Genomic DNA, 18,782 nt, shown 5'->3' on the forward strand with positions numbered 1-18,782 from the left:
AAAGCTTTGTGACTCCACACAGAGGCCCAGGCGTCTCCCTGCTCCCAGAAGCTCCAGGGCCTCCCCCACAACTCATTTCCTGCCAGGCAGAACCCTTGAAACCATTCAGGCAAAATAATTCTCAGAATACAGCGAATGATGTGCTGAGCTCGGAAGGGGAGCTTGAGCTCGTTGTTTGCCAGGAGTTCATTCCTCAGTCACCCCAATACACCACTTGCCAAAAAATCGCCATTGGGCGCTTCAGTTAAGAAGTGATTTATTTTTTAAAACATTTCCAGATGTGTGAATTCCCCTTAAAAAAGCCACATTTTCGAAAGCGAGAGACCTCGAGTTCTTTTGTTTCAGAGGTTGAGAAAAAGATGCCTGATTGGCCCCACGGTCTTCTCAGCCCAGGCCCCCCCCCCCCCCGCCCACCCGCCCCGCGTCCCCTGTCCCCCCCGCCCCCCCTCCCCTCCCCTCCCCGTGCTCGCGGGCGGCCTGGGCCACATCTGCTTCCAGGCTGTGCGAATCCGGGGAGGCTGGCCATCCCACTGCTGCCCGTGAGAACCGGGCCCCCGCTGCGCCCATCAGCCAAGAGAGGAAGACGCCCAGCGCTCAGGGGCCCGTCCCGCCCCTCAGCTCCGGGTGGAAGCGCGTTTCTGCAGAGGGTGCGGGAGCAGCTCTAGCTCTGCGGCCCGGCGCCCGCGGTTAAATCCCGGTTGCGAGTGGGGGGTTCGTGGATTGTCTCCTTGGTCCACGTGCAGGGACAAGTCATTTTTCCACGCAGACCTGGAAAGTATTTCGTTTACTCGCACTGACTACAGAGAGTTCTCCCCTCCCTCTAAACTGGAGATTTATGAAACTTATGCCGTGGCAGCTTCTTAAAATGTTTTAACATTAGATGCAGACTCTTGGAAAGAGGGTGTATTTATGAAAAAATAAAACCTCGTGAAATGATCGTTCTCTCAGGAAGCCAGCGAGCGACGCATGTGCACTGGGGCAGTTATTGCAGACGGTCTGTTTATTGCCAGACAGTGCACCCCGCTTCTGGAACCCTCCCCACGGGAACAGCTTCCTGCTCGGCTGTCCCCTGCACCGTGCCCTGCCAAGTCCACCGCACAGATCACGGGGTTCTCTCTGCAGAGAGGTGCAGGGTTGGGGGTGCTTTCTTCAAACTGCAGACCGAGGAGGCTTCTGTTTGGACGCTCGTCCGAGCCCAGAGCTCTTCTGGCTCAGATGTGCCATTTTGACCATGACCTTCAAACTGGCCAGCCGTGGGCTCAGGCCAGCCTGAGCCGTCACTGGGGGAGCTCAGGCAGGTGACTTAGCGCCAACCCATCTTTAGGGCGGGGTTGCCCTTGTCGTCTCACAACCGCTGTGAGCTATGAGGCTCTCAGTGCAGAGGCCCGGCGCTCAATAGACACGAGTTATTATTATTATTGGAATTATCTCTGTTACCGCTATTATTAACTCCAAGCCATCGTCATGATCTGCTGTGCGCTTGGCAAGCGGACTCCTCCAATGAGGGGAAACTACAGAAAAAGGCAAAGCCAGTTTCCCTTTCTCCAAGCAGCGTATCTCGGTTCAGTCCTTTTTGAAACGTCATCACCACTTTAATTACCTTAAAAACATAATCATTTTTATCAAAGACCTCCGTGTGGGGAAGAGATTTGTTTTTTCTGGAGGAGCCTGGGGAGGCGGGGCCTGAAGGCCTGGGGGCGGGGCCTTGGGGAAGCGGCTGCACCAGCTTCCCTGCAGCCCTGCTGGGGTTTCTGGCCTTGTGTCCAGTGCCCTAAACTGTCCCAGTTCCGGGGCGCACATCAACCACAGAAGAGTGGATAAGAAATCGGACAGCTGGCACCCTGACACGCCATGGCCGGAAGTGAAACGGTCCTGACGACGCAGGACGCACCCAGGAGAGCAGGAGCCAGCAGTTCCCGCCCTCCTGGCTGCCTCCAGGGCTCTCTGTGCCCCCTTCCTGGAGGTCACCTTTCCCTGCATCTCTGCGGGCTCCTGGCTCCTCAGAGACGCTTTCTCCGGTCATCTGATCCTCGATGGTAAGCCCCGCCCTGGTTTTCCTTTGGGTCCAGACGGGTTTACTTCTGTCACAGGCTGACAGAGGCCACACCTCTAGCTCCCGCAGTTGATATGTGTCCCTTTTCACTTGCAAAGTGACCCACCTTAGAACATAAGTCTTCGGGTCTCAGCCTGAAGTCTCAAACAGTGTGGGCGTGCGGTTGGCCCCGCAGCTCTGCCACTCTCTCCCAGAAAGAGACGGGGCGGTGGGGGGTGGGGAGGTGGGCGAGCCTGTGCGTCCCAGGCTGGAGTTGGCTGCAAGTCGTGGGGGCTTGGCCAGGGTTCCTAACTGCTACTAAATTGAGGCCGCCAGTAGTTCTCGGACAGGGCTTGGAAGCGAAAGCTGGCCCCATCGCAGGTGCAGAGCTACGCATTCTTGGGCAGGAACGCACCGCACCCCATGCTCCAACCCACCTCCAGAATGTGGCCGTCACTCGTCCTTCGGCAGATCCATGCCCGTGCAGGTGGCGCGGGTGGAAGAAGTCACGCTTACGGCCAACTCCGGGGACTGCTCTGAGCAGCAGGGGCGCCTGCCTAGTTTTCTGTTGAGTGAATCCTGGATATTTGGGCCCAGGGAGAAATACTAACGTTTTCCCCACCTGCTTCACTGCCTCCCATCTTGTACTGGTTCAGAAAGTCCAATATATGACTCCAAAATATTTTTTCTGCATTTCCCCATTGACAATGCAGTTATGAAAAAATGTCAGATTTGGGCCTCTGATAGTCTCCGTTTTCAAGGTGACGTTGCTGATTTTTCTCTCATTATTCGTTCACAGCCATAAGTCTCTTGGTGGGACTCTAGCAGGGGATAAAGCAGGCACCAGTGAACTTACCCCAAGTTAACCGCAAATCCCCACTTCAAGGAGTACTTGGTTGAGTTACATTGTCTAATATTGAATATTTTTATTCCATATTCAGATGTGAGGTAGTTCTCTTACTCTTTGTTAATACAGTTTACATGGAGAGTAATAGAAACTGACATGACTTGAGCAAAAGGTGAATTTATTAGAAAGACACTGGAATATCTCGCAGAGCCCAGGGGAGAGCCACATAACCAAGGCTGGAGGAAGAGGAACCCAGGAGGCACTGAGGTCCTGGCAGCATGGGGCCAGCAATACCTTTGACTCTCAGTCCCAAATTATAATTTAAAAAGATCCATGCACACCTATGTTCACTGTAGCACTATTCACAATAGCCGAGACGTGGAAACAACGGAAATGTCCATTGACGGATGAGTGGCTTAAGAGGATGTTGTACATATACACAGTGGAATACTACTCAGCCATAAAAAGGACAAAATGATACCATTTGCAGCAACATGGATGGACCTAGATATACTCATACTAAATGAAGTAAATCAGAAAGAGAAGGACAAATACGCAATATCATATGAGGAATCTAAAATATGGCACAGATGAACCTATCTGTAGAACAGAAAGAGACTCACAGACATAGAACAGACTTGGGGTTGCCAAGAGAGGGGGGGGGCATGGGAGGGACTGGGGGTTTGGGGACAGCAGATGCCAACTCTTCCATTTAGAAAGGATAAGCAGTGAGGTCCTACTGTACAGCACAGGGAACTCTTGGAAGAGAACATGATGGAAGAGAAAATGAGAAAAAAAAGGGTTATGTATGTATGACTAGATCACTTTGCTGTACAGCAGAAATTGGCACAACATTGTAAACCAACTATACTTAAAAAAAAAGACATGTCAGATCAAAAATGAAAATCTCATCCCAAAATTACACATTCCTGGCACGAAATCTGATGGTCCTGTTTGACTGTGGCCTGGGGGTGACTTTCCTTGGCACAGACATTACTGCTGGACGGTGTTCAGAGAAGGCGGACCTGGGGCAGGTCAGCCTCTGTAAGTGGAGTCTACTCCAGGTCTCCATGTGTGCTACCTCAGTTACATCTTTTGTATCACATTTTACTACTTTTTAAATTTTTGATGCCTATTTGTATTTCTTTCCCTCATTAAAAATTGTTGGTTCCATTTCTGTTTATTTATTATAGCTTTTTAAGTTTATTATCTCTTACTGGGACATATGTTTTCTCTAGTTTATCATGTGTCTTTTAATTTTGTTTTTGCTTTCTTTTTTCTATTTCAAATGTTTAATCATTAATTTCCAATTGTGTTGCATTTTGGTCCTGGCATAAAATATTACACGAGTGATAACTGCTAATATTGCGGTCCACCTGAGTATGACCGCCTCCTAGTTTTAGGACATCTGACCTTTGCGTGGTTGTCTCCCCACTGCCGTGAGAAAGGCATTCTCTGCTTACTTCTCTGGTGACAGTCTCTTCAATGGTCCTTGTTAATTCTACAAAAGCCCTCGCATTTATAGAATGGAATACTGCTGCTGACTCTCTTGCTCTCGTGTTCTTAAGTAAACTATTTGTGACGAGTTTGAGATTTCTCCATGCAATATTCAAAGTCTCTATAGAATAATAAAACATTCTAGTTATCGCGAATGTCATGGTCTTTCGAGTTGAGGACATTCTAATATTAATTTTGTAGGCTCTGTTATTTGGTGCTCACACTCATATAATATTAATGTATGTAGTGGCTATGCCAGAATATGAACTGCGACTGTCCCAGTAAGAGATGCCAAAGTGGTGTTTATCGAATGAAAATCCCAAGAGTACTGTGGTCCCAGAGTCCTGGTGGATGAGAGGTGGTGGGATTCTCGGGGCAAGAGTTTTATTAATGAGTAACAAGTAAATGCCTCTGGCTGGTTCTTCCAACACCCCCTTTTTGGACCCTCTTGTTCCTGATTTGGAAGCCCCAGAAGATGTTAGACTCTAGCCCTCATGTTGAGCTCATTCTCATCTCCGTCCACACCATCTCCTTTCCGGCTTCGTTGTGTCCTGGGGATTAAAGGCTTTTTTATGTCTGGGCTCCTTCACTCAGCAAAATATCTTTGCAATTCACCCACGCAATTGCACGTTTTGACAGGTTTTCCCTCTTGTATTGCTGGTTATTACCACATCATATTCATTTATTCACTCACCTATCGATGGGCATCTGTGTTGTGTTCGGTTGGGGGCATTACAAATAAAGTCTTTTGTGGACAGAGTTTTCATTTGGGGAGTGCAGGTGGTAAATTCCTTTGCTGGGTCTTCTGGTAAGTGCACGTTTAACGGTATAAGAAACTGAGAAACTGCTGCTGAGATGGTTGTGCCAGCCTGGCACTCCCACCAGACCAGCATGAGCTTCCCTTTGCACCATATCCTCACCATCCATGTGATTGTCAGATTTTTTTTTTTTTTAATTTTCGCCCTTCTAGAGGGCAAGCAGGGATTTTCATTTGCATTTGTCTGATGAGCAGTGAGGTTGAGCATCTCATGTACTTACTAGCCACACGTGTTGCCCAGTTTTATTGGGTTATTCGTCTCCATACTGAGCTGCAAGAGTGGCTCATCTATTCTAGACTCACATCCTTTGTTTGTCCCTGTGAATAGGCTTCACAGGTGCTGTCTGGCCGTGGCTTCTACTCCAGGTATCTGTTCCTTTCAAAACGGCCAACTGCACACATTCAGTTTCTTCCTGGATTCAAGTAACCACACTCTCCGTTCATCCCTGAAGGCTGCTATGGGGAGAGCTGGACTGCCCCCAGCTGGGACACCGCACCGAGGCAGGTCGTGCGTGCAAACACACACACACACACATACACACACACACACACACACACACACGCTTCTGTAAACATTTCCTTTGAAACAAAATCCTCCTTGAGCCATATATCTCCTTTAGGGCCATTTTTTCTCTCTCTCTGTCCTTCTGATTATCTTCTCCCACTAAAAGATAAACTCTATGAAAAACACAATCTGTGTGTCTTAGTTGCCATTGCATCTTTAACAAAGTACCTTGCTAAATAAATACTTGCCCAATGCATAAGTGTGTGAATAAAAAGGAGAATTTTGCCAGAAAGCCAGGTTTGATTCCAGACGAATAAAGAGTTCCAAAAACCTAAAGCAACATAGGAAGGAGAGGTTTTTTCCCTTTTTATGTCCATACCTGCAGCAGATGGAAGTTCCCCAGCCAGGGGTCGAGTTGGAGCTGCAGCTGCCAGCCTACAACACAGCAACGGGCCTACACCACAGCCACGGCAACTCCGGATCCGAGCCACATCTGCGATCTCCACCACAGCTCAGGGCAAAGCCGGATTCTCAACCCATGAAGCAAGGCCAGGGATCAAACACACATCCTCACAGAGATAACATCAGGTCCTTAACCCACTGAGCCACAGCAGGAACTGCAGAAGGAGAGTTTCTTTCTATTTGCTTTTTAAATAGAGCGGTGTCTTATTGCTTATCGAGTCTAAATGTAATAGTTTGCATCTATTAACCTCAGACTCTCAGTCCATCCCACTCCCCCCTCCCCTTGGCAACCACAAGTCTGTTCTTCAAGTCCATGAGTTTCTTTTCTGTGGAAAGGTTCATTTGCCCATATATTAGATTCCAGATATAAGTGACATCATATGGTATTTGTCTTTCTCTTTCTGACTTACTTCACTCAGTATGAGAGTCTCTAGTTACATCCATGTTGCTGCAGATAGCATTATTCTGTTCTTTTTTATGGCTGAGTAGTATTCCATTGTGTATATTTTAGAGATTAAGCCCTTGTCAGTTGCATCATTTGAAACTATTTTCTCCCATTCAGTAGGTTGTCTTTTTGGTTTTTTTATGGTTTCCTTTGCTGTGCAAAAGCATGTCAGTTTGATTAGGTCACACTGGTTTATTTTTGCTTTTATTTCTGTTGCCTTGGGAGACTGACCTGAGAAAATATTTGTAGGTTGATGTCAGAGAATGTTTTGCCTATTTTCTCTTCAAGGAGTTTGATGGTGTTTTGTCTTATGTTTAAGCCTTTAAGCCATTTTGAGTTTATTTTCGTGCATGGTGTGAGGGTGTATTCCAGTTTCATTGATGTACATGCAGCTGTCCAGGTTTCCCAGCAATACTTGCTGAAAATACTGTCTTTTTCCCATTTTATGTTCTTGCCTCCTTTGTCGAAGATTAATTGACCATAAGTGTCTGGGTTTATTTCTGGGTTCTCTATTCTGTTCCATTGGTCTGTCTGTCTGTTTTGGTACCAGTACCACACTGTCTTGATGACTGTGGCTTTGTAATAGTGCCTGAAGTCTGGGAGAGTTATGCCCCCTGCTTGGTTTTTGTTCCTCAGGATTGCTTTGGCAATTCTGGGTCTTTTATGGTTCTATATACATTTTTGGATTGTTTGTTCTAGTTCTGTGAAAAAGGTCATGGGTAATTTGATAGGGATTGCATTGAATCTATAGATTGCTTTGGGTAGTATAGCCATTTTTACAATATTAATTTTTCCAACCCAGAAGCATGGAATAGCTTTCCATTTCTTTGAGTCCTCTTTAATTTCTTTGATTAATGTTTTATAGTTATCAGCATATAAGTCTTTTAACTCCTTGGTCGGGTTTATCCCTGGAATTTAATTTTTTGGTGTGCGATTTTAAAAGGTATTGTATTTTTGTATTCCTTTTCTAATATTGCATTGTTAGCATACAGAAATGCAACCGATTTCTGAATATTAATCTTATATCCTGCTACTTTGTTGAATTCATTGATCAGTTCAAGTAGTTTTTGTGTGGAATCCTTAAGGTTTTCTGTAGAGAGTATCATGTCATCTGCATAGAGTGACAGTTTTACTCTTCTCTTCCTATTTGGATGCCTTTTATTTCTTTTGTTTGTCTGATCGCTGTGGCAACTTCCAGTACTGTGTTGAATAACAGTGGTGAGAGTGGGCAACCTTGTCTTATTCCAGATTTTAGTGGGAAGGCTTTCAGCTTTTCTCCATTGAGTATTATATTTGCTGTGGGTTTGTCATCAATGGCTTTGATTATGTTAAGGTATGTTCCCTCTATACCCACTTTGGTAAGAGTTTTTATCATGAATGGCTGCTGGACTTTGTCAAATGCTTTTTCTGCATCTATTGAGATGATCATGTGGTTTTTGACTTTTGTTAATGTGGTGGATGATGTTGATTGATTGGCATGTGTTGAACCATCCTTGTGCACCTGGAATGAATCCTGCTTGGTCGTGGTGTGTGATCTTTTTCATATGTTGTTGGATTCAGCTGGCTAAAATTTTGTTGAGAATTTTTACATCTATATTCATCAAAGATATTGGCCTATAACTTTCTTTTTTGGTAGTATCTTTTTCTGGTTTTGGTATTAGGGTGATGGTGCCTTCATAGAATGTCTTTGGGAGTATTCCTTCTCCTCAACCTTTTGGAAAAGTTTAAGAAGGATGGGTATAAGTTCTTTGTAGGTTTAGTAGAATTCACCTGTGAAGCCATCTGGTCCTGGACTTTTGTTTGTAGGGAGTGTTTTTATGACATATTCAGTTCCATTTCTAGTGATCGGTCTGTTCAGTTGATCTGTATCTTCTAGGTTCAGTTTTGCCAGAGGCTGTAAAAGTCTCTAAAAGGTTGCTCATCTCTTCTAGGTTGTCAAATTTGTTGGCATAGAATTGTTCATAGTATTCTCTTAAGTGTTTTCTTATTTCTGCAGTATCCATTGAGATTTCTCCCTTTTCTTTTCTTTCTTTCTTTCTTTTTTTTTTTTTCTTTTTTTGCCTTTTGTTTTTTTAGGGCCGTACCCAAGGCACATGGAGGTTCCCAGGCTAGGGGTTTAATCAGATCTACAGCTGCAAGCCTATGCCAGAGCCATAGCAACGCCCAATCCGAGCTGTGTCTGCGACCTACACCACAGCTCACGGCAACACAGGAGCCTTCACCCACTGAGCAAGGCCAGGGATCGAACCCACAACCTCATGGTTCCTAGTCGGATTCTTTTCCACTGCACCACGACGGGAATTCCTCCTTTTTCATTTCTTATTTTGTTTATTTAGATTTTTTTCTCCTCTTCTTGGTGAGTCTGGCCAGAGGTTTTTCACTTTTGTTTACCTTTTCAAAGATCCAGCTCTTGATTTTATTGATTTTTTTCTACTGTTTTTTTGAATATATATTTTATTGATTTCCTCTCTGATCTTTATGATTTCCTTCCTTCTGCTGACTTTAGGTTTTGTTTGTTCTTCTTTTTCTAATTCATTTAGGCAGTGGGTTAAGTTGTCAATTTGAGATTTTCCTTCTTTTTTGAGGAAAGCCTGTGTCATTATGAATTTCCCTCTGAGCACTGCTTTTGCAGCATCCCATAGATTTTGAATGGTTGTGTCCTCATTATCATTTGTCTTGAGGTATTTTTTAATTTCCTTTTTGATTTCCTCATTGACCCATTGGTTTTTTAGTAGCATGTTGTTTAGTCTCCAGGTAGTCACTTTTTTCTCATTTCTTTTCCTGTGGTTGATTTCAAGTTTCATGCCATTGTGGTCAGAGTAGATACTTGAAATAATTTCTATACTCTTAAATTTGTTGAGGTTAGTTTTGTGCCCCAGTATGTGATCGTTCTTTTAGAATGTTCCATGTGCACTTGAGAAGAATGTATGTTCTGATTTTTTTGGATGTAATGTCCTGAAAGTGTCGATTAAGTTTAATTTTTCTATTGTGTCCTTTAGGATCTCTGTTGCTTTATTGATTTTCTGTCTAGAGCATCTGTCCATTGATGTGAGTGGGGTGTTAAAGCCTCCTACTATTATTGTGTTCCCATCAATTTCTCCTTTTATGTCTGTTAGTTTTTGTTGGAGGTATCTGGGTGCTCCTATATCAGGGGCATGTATATTGACATGTATAATATCTTCCTCTTGAATGGATCCTTTGATTATTAAAGTGTCCTTTTTTGTCTTTCTTTATGGCCTTCATTTAAAAGTCTATTTTGTCTGATATGAGTGTTGCAAACTCCTGCTTTCCTGTCTTGTCCATTGGCATGAAGTCTCTTTTCCTATCCCCTCACTTTCAATCTATATGTGTCTTTTGTCCTAAGGTAGGTCTCTTGTAGACAGCATATCTTAGGCTTTTGCTTTTTTATCCAATCTGCCAGTCTGTGTCTTTTGATTGGAGCATTCAGTCCATTGACATTTAAGGCGATTATTGATAGATATGTATTTATTGCCATTTTACACCTTGTTTTCCAGTTGATTCTATGTCTCTTTTCTTCTTTTCTTTTTCTGGTTGGATGGTTTCCATTTATTTTATGCTTGAGTACTTTTATTTCCAGTTTTTGTGAATGTAATGTTCGGTTTTGATCTGTGGTTGCCCTGTTTTTAAGTATGGTAGCCCCTTCCTATGTCTGCTTACTTTAGCCTGATGGTCATATAGGCTCAGACGTGTTATTAAGAAATGGTCTAGATCTTCTGACTTTCCTTCCTCTCATCTATGATCTTGAAGTCCTTTTTTTTTTTTTTTTTGTCTTTTTTTTTGTCTTTTGTCTTTTTGTTGTTGTTGTTGCTATTTCTTGGGCCGCTCCCGCGGCATATGGAGGTTCCCAGGCTAGGGGTCCAATCGGAGCTGTAGCCACCAGCCTATGCCAGAGCCACAGCAACGCGGGATCCGAGCTGCGTCTGCAACCTACACCACAGCTCATGGCAACGCCGGATCGTTAACCCACTGAGCCAGGGCAGGGACCGAACCCGCAACCTCATGGTTCCTAGTCGGATACGTTAACCACTGCGCCACGACGGGAACTCCTTGAAGTCCTTTTTAAACATCTTCGTGTTTGTCCTTCTGCTGTTCCTTGTGTTTATCACTGCTTTTACAGTAGGTTTTTTTTTTTTCCTTTTAGATCTGTATGCTGGCTTGTTTAAGTGACTGCTTTCCAGTTGTGATTTCCTCCATCCTATTTCTCCTTAATTCTTTTTTATGCAGAGGAGCCCTTTCAGTATTTCTTTTAGAATGGGTTTAGTATTGCTGTACTCTTTTAGCTTTTGTTTGTTGGAGAAATTCCTTATTTCTCTTTCTATTTTAAATGATATCCTTACTGGATAGAATATTCTAGGCTGCAAATTTTTCCCTTTTAGAACTTTGGATATATCTTGCCACTCTCTTCTGCCCTGCAGTGTTTCTGTAAAGAAATCGGCTGACAGACTTATGGGGGTTCCCTTATAATTAACACTTTGTGTTTCTCTTGCTGCCTTTAGGATCCTCTCTTTATTTTTAACTTTTTCCATTTTTATTATAACATGTCTTGCTGTGGGCCTGTTTGGCTTCAGCTGGTTTGGAGCCTTCTGTGCTTCCTGCACCTTGATATCTGTTTGCTTTAGATTTGGAAGGTTTTCAGACATAATTTCTTCAAATATATTTTCAATCCCCTTTCCTTTTTCTTCTCTTTCTGGAATCCCTATTATGCACAGATTGGCTTGCTTTATGGTATCCCATAGATCCCTTATATTGCTTTCATGTTTTTTCATTTGGTTTTCTGTCTGCTGTCCTGATTGGATGATTTCCATTATTCTAACCTGAATCTCTTCTCTGTATTATTCATTCTGCTCTTCAGTGCCTTTAACTCAACTTCCATCTCTGCAAATGAATTTTCTACTTTTTCTTGGCTCCTTCTTAGAGTTTCGAGTTCCTTTCTAAAGTAACTGCAATGCACTTATATCCCAGAGCACTCGTCTTGAGTCATGAGAACCATACTTCATCCTTTCATTCAACAAAATAAGCACCTAGCATATACCAGGCAGCACTGTGGGTGCCAGATTTAGAAGAGTGAGCAGAAGAGACCCAAATCCCTAACCTGTGGACCCTCCAATGAGGGAGCAGGAAACAAGGAAGAGGAATAAGAAACATTTCATATTAGCTGATTAGAAGTTCAAAGAGAAAAGTAAATTCAGAAAGAGGGGTGATGGCATGGAGAGTTTTGGAAGCTCAGCTGGGTGAGGTGACAAGGAAGACCGCCCCTTGATGTGACATTTGAGGAAAGCTGAGGGCCCAGCGTGACCAAAGTGAGAGGAAGAAGCAGGAGGCTTTGGAACGAAGGATGGGTTTTATAAGGATTTGGCTTGGAAGGCCTTTCCAAGGAATCAGCTTTTAATTTAGGATGGGAAGTGAGCAGCAGAAGCAGAACAGAGGAACAGGAGTGGCACATGTTTTAACTTTATCACTTCGTCTGATGTTCTGAGCCCTTTTTCGGCCTGCTTAGTCTTATCTTATAAAAGAAAGTTGCGTGGTTGTGTGCCTGTCCTGTGTACATCAATCACCACGTACATCCTGCACTTAATCCTTGTGGCAGATTTTATGATCTCAGTCTTATTTCAGAGGCTAACAAGAGTCAACAGCTATGCAGCATCCTGCAGAAAGTAACTAACTGACCTAAGATTGAACCAGCCTATTACAGTCCAAAGGCCAGGCCCAATCTAATAACCACACTGCCTTTCACAAAACAAATCTTTGAGAAGATGGATCATCTGATGTGGGGACGTAGGTACACAAAGTCTGGTCACTGGAGCCCTTGTGACAACAGTAGCTTGCATCTGTACAGTGTGTACTTTGCAAAGGACTTTCACATCCGTCGTATCATTCAGTAAGCACAGCAGAAATAAAAGCAGCCGGGCCTTAACTTTGAGAGGAGCCTTGTTTCAGGCAAAGAAGGCAGAATTTCAGATTACCCCTCCTCTATCCTGCATGAGCTGAGAAACTAAAGGATGAGTAAAGGGCTCAGGGGGCAGAACATTATGGCGAAAGCTGCCCCAATATTACCTGTACATTTGAGAGTGAGAACTGCAAGTCCCACAGCCGGGCTTCTGAGCCTCGCGATGAGATCCCGAAGGGAAGGCTGAGGCAGGTCTTACTGCGCCCTGAGTGCATCCTTCAGTCAGGACTGTGCTTTGCTTGATTCGCTGACATGACGTCAAGTTTGGTCTCCTCTTCAGCTCCCCCCACTGATCCACCCACGCTCTGTGTCCCCAGCTCAACCCAGAGTCTGAGTAATCTGGGATCCCCTCCCTCTGGAAGCTGCATCTGCACTTGGCCCTGGATGTGCTGGGCCAGAGCTGCCGGCCGGGGTTCCTCTTTCCCCCTCAGCTTGTCTAGGCTCTGCTGCCCTTTGCTTCCCTCTGCTGGCACGAGGTCCGTCCCTGTCAGCTGGGCTCAGTGGGCGGCAAGCAGAGCTGCTCCTTCAGACTCCTTGGGGCCTCTGGGGGGTCAGAGTCAGCAGCTGGGTATTAGAATGCAGCCAGGCCTCACCCTGAGGTCTGATTCTGCCAGTGTGTGATGCATCTGTGCATCTGTGGTCCTATCATGTTCACAGGTGCTGCTGATGCTGTGGGCAGGGATCCTCTGGGAACCCAGTGCTCTGGGCCCAGCAGTCAGCAGAAGAGGCTGCAGAGGGGCCCTGTTCACCAACTACTAAGGCAAAGGCCCAGAGCTCGTTCCCCTGATGAATCAAGTGGCCTAGGGTTCTCTATAGACGGTGCTAAAGGCATCTCTTTATTTACAAAGCTCGATTATGTGCACAGAGCTAGGCGCAGCCCACTGTGGACCAAGAGTTACAACCAGCATTCTTGGACCTTTGGGGGGGGGGGCCACTGCTGTGAGCCGATTTGTGCCTCATCAGGAAGCTGTGGGGCCACGGGATGGAAAGACACTTGATCCTAATGTGGGCAGTCTGGATAATTTTGTGCAGGAGGTAATTCCTTTCTTCCTTCCTTCTTTCCTTCGTTCGTTCTTTCATTCTTTCTCTCCTTTTTACAGACGCAACTGCAGCATGTGGATATTCCTGGGCTAGGGGTCAAATCAGAGCTGCAGCTGCCCACCACAGAAAGGCCACATCCAAGCCACTTCTGCAACCTATGCCACAGCTTGCTGCAACTCCAGATCTTTAACCTACTGAGCGAGGCCAGGGATTGAACCCACACCCTCATGGACACTATTTCAGGCCCTTAACATACTGAGCCCAATGGGAACTCTGAGGATGCAATTTCTAATTTAAGATGTGAAGCAAGGAATTTCCAAGTGCTTCATGAGCTTGAGATTGTGGTAACTCTAAATTCATATACATACATATATATATAATATATATTTACACACACACGTATACAGATTCAGTGTGATCCCTGTCAAAATACCAACGGCATTTTTCACAGAGGAGACGAAGTAATTCAGAAAATTTGTTTGGAAACACAAAAGATCCTGAATAGCCAAAACCATCCTGAGAAAGAAGAGCAGAGCTGGAGGAATCGCATTCTCTGTGTCAGTCTCTACTCCACAACTGTGGTCATCAAAGTAGTATGGTCCCGGCACAAAAACAGAAACCTAGGTCAATGAACAGGATAGAGAGCCAGAAGTAAATCCACACACTTACAGTCAACTAATCTACAACAAAAGAGGCAGGAATATGCCACGGAGAGAAGATCCCCTCTTCAGTAAGCAGTGCTGGGAAAACTGGACAGCTACACGTGAAAAAAAAAAATGAAGTCAGAACATTCTCTAACACCATACACAAAAATAAACTCAAAATGGACCAAAGACCTAAATGTAAGACCAGAAGCCATAAAACTTCTAGAGAAAAACATAGCTAGAACACTTTTTAACATAAATCATAGCGATATTTTTTAAAATCTCTCTCCTAAAGGAAATAAAAACAGAAATAAACAAATGGGACAGAATTAAATTTTAAAGCTTCGTACACCAACGGAAACCATCAACAAAAAGAAAAGACAACCTACAGAATAGGAGAAAATATGTGCATTGCAATTGCAAATATTGCAATTGTTATTGACATGACCAATAAGGGGTTAATATTCAACATATATAAACAGCTCATGCAATTCGACATCAAAAAAACAAACACACTGATTACAAACTGGACAGACGATCTGAACAGACATTTTTCTGAAGAAGACATGCAGATGGCCAACAGGCACATGAGAAGATGTTCAACATCGCTAAGCACCAGCGAAATGCAAATCGAAACCGCAAGGAGACGTCGCCTCACACCTGTCAGAACGGCCATAACCAAAAAGAACACAACTAGCAAATGCCGACAAGGTTGTGGCAAAAGGGGAACCCTTGCACACTATAAATTCACGCAGCCACTATGGAAAACGGTATGGAGGTTTCTCAAAAAGCCGAACGTAGAATTAACATATGACCCAGCAATTTCACTCCTGGGTATATATCCAAAAGAAACAAAAACACTAACGGAAAAAGCTGCATGCACCTCAGTGTTCACAGCAGCATTATTTACAATAGCTAAGATATGGAGATGACATGTGTCCATCAACAGATGAATGGATTAAGAAGAGGGGGGTGGGGTGTATGCGTATGTACGATGGAATTCTACTCAGCCATGAAAAAGAATGAAATTTTGTCATTTGCAACAACATGGGTGAACTTGGAGGAGACTGGAGGATATTCTGCTTGGTGAAACAAGTCAGACAGAGAAAGACAAATACTGTATGGTATCACTTGTATGTGGAATCTAAAAAATACAACAAATTAGTAAATACAACACAAAAGAATCAGACTCACAGATAGAGAGAACAAATTGGTGATTACAGGTGGGGAGAGGGACTGGGGAAGAGGTAATATGGGGTAAGGGATTAAAGGTACAAACTACTCTATAAAAAATAAGCTACAAGGATGTGTTGTACAGCATAGGGAACGTAGCCAATATTTTATAATAACTCTAAACGGAGTGTAACCTTGAAAAACTACAAATCACTATTTTGTTCACCTCTGATTTATATAATATTTGTATATCAGCTGTACTGCAGTAAAACATCTTTTAAAAATAACCACAGTAATCCCTGTCAGAGCTAACGTGTTCAGACCACAGGCTATGCTCCGGGTACTTTCGACACAGTGATTCGTTTACCCCACTCACCAGCCTGTGGGCGTCACTCTCCTATTTCCCTCATTTTACAGATGTTAAGCCTGAGACACAGCCGGGTTAAGCAACTTACCCAAGATCACATAGGAAGGAAGTGGAGAAGCCAAGATTCAAACCCTAGCGATCTGGGCTGCACGGCCCATCCACACAATGTGACCTATTTAGCAATTAAAATAGGTTTTTCTGTTAGAAATTTAATGTAAACAGATGTATAAAACATGAAAACAGTGACAACAACATTTTAAAAATCAGTCATATCCCCACCACACAAAGAGTTGCTATTTTTACCTTTTGGTATATTATATGGTACCTAATGAGACATATCATCTTGGTAGGATATACATTTCACATGATGATGCTTAGAAATACAAGATACATATGGTTATATGAAATGTATATTCATTGAGAAAACTGAAATAAAACAAAAGTGGGGGAGTTCCCATTGTGACTCAGTGGTTAACCAACCCAACTAGTATCCATGAGGACTCGAGTGCGAATCCCTGGCCTCACTCAGCAAGTTAAGGATCCAGCATTGCTGTGGCCGTGGCGTAGGCTGGCGGTACAGCTCCAATTCAGCCCCTTGCCTGGGAACCTCCATATGCCGTGGATGTGGCCCAAAAAAAACAAAATTAAAATTTTTTTAAAAAAGCAAAAGTGAAGAGAAGAAAATAAAAATCATTCAGTACTTCAAGATTATAAATTCATACTCCAAAAGATTGAAAATTAAATTGAAGATCATCTGTAGAGATGCCAGAACATGGGAAGGAGAGCCTGTGCCCTCCCTGGCATTCTCTGCACTCTTGATTTTCTTCTTCATTTTAATATTTCTATTTTGTGGAGTTCCCATTATGGCGCAGTGGAAACGAATCCGACTAGGAACCATGAGGTTGCGGGTTCGATCCCTGGCCTCGCTCAGTGGGTTAAGGATCCGGCGTTGCCCTGAGCTGTGGTGTAGGTCACAGATCTGGCATTGCTGTGGCTCTGGTGTAGGCCTGCAGCTGTAGTTCTGATTTGACCCCTAGCTGGGAACCTCCATATGCCACGAGTGCAGCCCTAAAAGACAAAAGACAAAAAAAAAAAAAAAAATTCTATTTTGTGCTTTTACATTATCTTTGAAGATACGCCTGCAAATATTTTACTTAGTATTCTAATGGATTTACTGTGGTGGAGACATCTTTAGAAGCCAGTCTTCCATCGTGTAATAACAGTTCACTTTTCACCTTATCTCAGGAAAAAAAAAAGACACAAAGTTTCTGATTTGAGAAGAAGGATTTAATATAAAATTGGTAGATATGTGGATTAAGTTCCCCAGAGAATCACAAGCGAAAGAGATATTTTATGTAAGTTTTTTACACAGTTATCCCAACGCTTTGATATATGTCTTGCTTTGACTGTCTCTCTGGGAGCTGTCTAATTTCTTGAAAATAAACTTGCACACACATTTTTGTGTTGCTATTAATTTGCATTTAGGGTTATGCCTTCTGATAAGAGCATTTCCCAACGAGGATTCCTCGGACATTCGTCTTGCGTGACGCCCCACAGAGGAAGGACTTCATGGTCTAGGGAAACACAGCAAATTCTCCTCTGGATACTGGTGACATCTATGAAAATGTCTACAGAGGAAAAAATTAGCTAAAGTCACTGGTATATTAATGTGTGGCCACTCTGAATATCTCAATTAGTTTTCCCTCCATTTAAAAATAGTTTTTATATCTGTCATACACATGCTATGCATTTGGGGGATTTGAGATTATTACCGTTGCAAATCAGTCATTCACGCCGAGATTTGCACGTCACACCCCCTGGAGGCTGTAGGACCAGGCCCGGGCATTTGGCCCTGGTCTGCAGAGGTCTTAGCAGAAACACTTTCATCTCTCTTTTCTCTCTTTCCTCAGCGTACCAGGGACTCAAAGAAACCAGGATGTCTGCCAAAACTTAAAGGACACCAGGAGGGTCCCCAAAGCGACAGACTTCTCTGCATCTGGAGGAAATGGCTATATTTGAAAATAACACCGACTTTTTCAAAGGGTAACCGTATAGCAAGAGCAAACTCTGTGTGAGCCTCCCTCTTCAGATGGCTGGTCTTTCACAATGAGAAGAGCTTGGGTGCCACAAAATGAAGGAGGAACCAAGGCTGCCTGCAAACCTCAGGCAGCACAAAAGCCTGATTGCTGCCACCCAGTCGATTTAGATTTACTGCATTTTAAAATTCAAATCCAGAAGTTCCCTTGTGGTGCAGCAGGTTAAACATCCCAGGACACTGCAGGGGCACGGGTTCAATCCCTAGCCCAAGAACTTCCACATGCCATGGGTGTGGCCAGAAAAAAAAAAAAAAAAGATTCAAGTCCACAAAGATGTCCGTCATTGCTGATTATTAGGGAAGTGCCAATCAAAACTACCATGAGGCACCATATAACTGTTCATCATTCGTAATCACCCTTTTGGTTTTTGTTTAGCTGGTTTCTTTTTTCATTATTTGAGAATAATTTCAATAGTGGCTTCATCATGACATTGTATATAAACCTGTCTAATGTGTATATTATGTCATATCTCGGTATTTATAGCAGAAACATATACTTAGTCATAAATATATACTCAGGAAATTCCAGAGAATATAAAAATTTTCAAACATTTGTAAACATGTGCTCTCATTAAAAGTTTTCTCGGAGTTCCCATCATGGCTCAGTGGTTAACGAACCCAACTAGCATCCATGAGGACGCAGGTTCTATCCCTGGCCTCCCTCAGTGGGTTAAGGATGCGGCGCTGCCTTCAGCTATGGTGTAGGCCAGCAGCTACAGCTCTTATTGGACCCCTAGCCTGGGAACCTGTGTATGCTTCGAGCGTGGCCCTAAAAAGACAAAAAGACCAAAAAAAAAAAAAGTTTTCTCTGGTATTTTAGGTGAATAATATTTATGCCACCAGAAAGCAAACGAACAAACAGAAAGACTTTAAAAATTTACAACTAATT

At 43.6% G+C, this 18,782-nt stretch overlaps 1 long non-coding RNA gene across 1 annotated transcript; it reads left to right on the forward strand.

Annotated features, from left to right (window-relative positions):
- The first annotated feature begins 1,701 nt into the window (after positions 1-1,701).
- On the forward strand, positions 1,702-18,488 carry LOC100517727 (uncharacterized). Its single transcript, XR_305775.4, has 2 exons — positions 1,702-2,036; positions 17,709-18,488. It is a non-coding gene; the product is annotated as an uncharacterized LOC100517727 (long non-coding RNA).
- Positions 18,489-18,782: the final 294 nt, after the last annotated feature.

This window comes from Sus scrofa, chromosome 9, assembly GCF_054392235.1.
Source record: "Sus scrofa isolate SSC_HxYL_T2T_F1_AM1 chromosome 9, Sscrofa_HxYL_maternal_Yorkshire_Landrace_v2.0, whole genome shotgun sequence".
Lineage (NCBI taxonomy): Eukaryota > Metazoa > Chordata > Mammalia > Artiodactyla > Suidae > Sus > Sus scrofa.